The following is a 2,711-nucleotide window of genomic DNA, read 5'->3' as shown; positions in this document are numbered from 1 at the left end:
TTCTTAAAGAGTTTCTGTACCAGAAGTTGGAGGACAAATGGAAGAGCACTCAGACATGGGCAGCTGTCACCATCCAGAGGAACATCAGGGGTTTTCTCTGTAGAAGAAATTTCAAGTTTTTCAAACAAAAAGCAATTGTTCTCCAGAGTCACATCCGAGGACATCAGGCTAGGTATGCAAATAGATGTTTTTGCTAAATTTTTCTTAAGTGTCATTATGTCAAAAGTAAAATGCTTAATTTTCAGAAAATTTTATCTTCATTCAAACAATATTTCCTGGATTTTAAAATCCATTAAAGTCAGTGAAAGGTTTTAAAAAAACTACATAAACCAATTTTAAAAAATTGTAATAAGTGGTCTTCACCAACATAGTTTTCAACATCAAAACAATAAACATAATTACAAGATTAATTAATTATGTTTTAGTGAGAATGGTATCTTATTCATGTGTTGGAGAGTCTAACCCCTTATACTTGGGAGTGGCTTTTTGGGGAAATTGTAGTGGATTATTAATCATATCCAGTTTAGTTAAATCATTAGATGCATGTGTAATTTAGAACCAACCGTATGCAAATGGCGAGGGATTAAAATTTGGCATTCTGACACCACAGTGTTGACAGAATGATTCAGCATCATGCTAATGAATGTTATCAGACATGGTTTTAAATCTGTATGAATCAAAGAGTAAAGGAAGACATCCAGCAGCATAACATGTGACTTTCTATTGGAAGGGGATGGGGCTAAAGCGATGTCAACAATTGACCATGTGAATGTGATGAGTCTGCTATGTCACACCAGGGGTGAAAGTAGTTTTAAATTCTTGGGGGTACTATAACAAAAGTATATATATATGTATATATATATAGAACTTCTTTGTGTGCTTTGGCGTTTCTGTGCTGATGAATGTTTTTGCGAAGCGATAAAAGCTGGGTATCTCTTGAATTGCTACAAAATGGAGCTGTATTTCCCTCATACTGACACATGAGACCTAAATCCTGAACATCATGGCATGGAGTCATCCCAGTTTTCCATGTCTGGCGTAGAACCATTCATTTTAGCTTTTAAACTGGTTATATTGATCCTGTGTCCAGACAGAGGGATAATCAGTAGCCCAGCATCATGACCTGTTTGTTCTGAAGATCCTGCAGCTTCCACTTCATCTTCCTGACATGGCGCCTCCTCACTCTGACTCTCAGAGCACTGATAAGTTAAAAGCACATATTCTGAAGTTGGGATATTTTTCCACCAACAGGTTACATAGGAATCACCTCACACCAGATGTTGGACTGGATTTTATTTTAATGTCATTTGTGAATGTTAGAGCCTCATTTTCAACAGTGGAGCTATAAAGCTTGAAAAAGGTTATTATTTTGGAGAAAGACTCAACAACATTAATATTTCCACTAAATAAGAAGCAAAGAAATAGTTTGATAGAGGAAAAACCTCTCAGACTGAGCTCAAAGCAAGATGCCAGAGAGCAATAAAAGTTTTTTTTTTTAATTAGACAATTAATTTAATTTCACATAGAAATTAAGCCATTTGTTTGTTTGTAGAAGCCATTTGTTTGTTAAATACTTAATGAAACATATTTACCATGTTTGATGTTTGTTCTGAATGACGTATGCTCACAGACGAATGGGATAATTAGTCCAAGTTTGTCATTTATTGAACGTTCAGAAACTACAGCGGCTGTAAAGAGCCACAGCAAAGGTAAACAAAGGCAAAATAACCCGAATAGGTGATCAACTCTAAATCACTTGCACCTTGTTATTCTCTCTTTGTCACTTAAGGACACCCGTTGCCGTGGCAACCGCCTGCGCTCCTCGAGCCCAGCACAGAATAAGTTAAAACAATTTAGTCCATTATGATATTAGGTTTTCAGGCTTGATATTTATTTTGCGATTATTAATAACCGTTCCCCTGAATACAGCGGTGGTTGATTAGTTAATTTTAAACTTCTGCTTTGCTAGTTATTTTGGTAATGGAACCGAAACGCACAGAATTGCGCAACACCTTGTTGAAACAATAATTACTGAGATTATTATTTTTGTTGGGTCTAGGGTTGCCACCTTACTGAAATAAATATAAGGGACGCCCACCACAGCGTGTTGCCCTACTTTCATGTGTTGGGCGTCCACTGCAATGATAGATATTTTATGGCGGTGTTTTTTGTTTTTAAAAAGTGATCCATAGAGCAATCATTCATGCATAGAGGTCGGTTAGAGTACCCCAAAATTGTACTCCAGTCGGAGTACAATTTGTTTAATTAAACACGTTTAATTAAACAAGTATAAAAAGTATTTGGTAAACCACTCAAGTACTGAGTAACTCAGTGGTTCCCAAACTTTTTCTCCTGGGCCCCCCCAGTGGTTTCCAAACTATTTCTGGGCACCCCTATGGCTTACAAATAGCTGTCTGGTTGAACGATGTGTGTGAGCGAAGGAGTATATATATATATATTATACTCTGTCCCGGCTCCAGTCGAACAGGAGGAGAATCAACTTTTTTGGGGGCAAAATGAATTGTAGCTGAACATAGACAACAACACCAGTATATGAGAGGCCCCAAGGGCCAAAACCTACAAACTCTCTTACACGTACTTTCAAACTATCAAACTCTCTCACATTCACTATCAAACTCTCTTACACGTACTATCAAACTCTCTTACATTCACTATCAAACTCTCTTACACATACTGTCAAACTATAAAAC

General features: G+C 36.9%; 1 protein-coding gene across 3 annotated transcripts in view; it reads left to right on the top strand.

Annotated features, from left to right (window-relative positions):
- The window catches only part of LOC103154704 (unconventional myosin-XVB-like), a 56,853-nt gene continuing 54,142 nt past the window's right edge, over window positions 1-2,711 (top strand). For all 3 annotated transcript variants that reach the window (XM_016662929.1, XM_016662928.1, XM_016662927.1), the window contains exon 1: window positions 1-172. The gene's annotated coding sequence lies outside the window, so the exon portion shown is untranslated. The remainder of the gene's footprint in view (window positions 173-2,711) is intronic.

Source organism: Poecilia formosa, unplaced genomic scaffold, assembly GCF_000485575.1.
Source record: "Poecilia formosa unplaced genomic scaffold, Poecilia_formosa-5.1.2 Scaffold396, whole genome shotgun sequence".
Taxonomy (NCBI): Eukaryota; Metazoa; Chordata; class Actinopteri; order Cyprinodontiformes; family Poeciliidae; genus Poecilia; species Poecilia formosa.
Note: the sequence above shows the minus strand (reverse complement) of the source record. Positions and strands in the feature narration are given on the sequence as shown.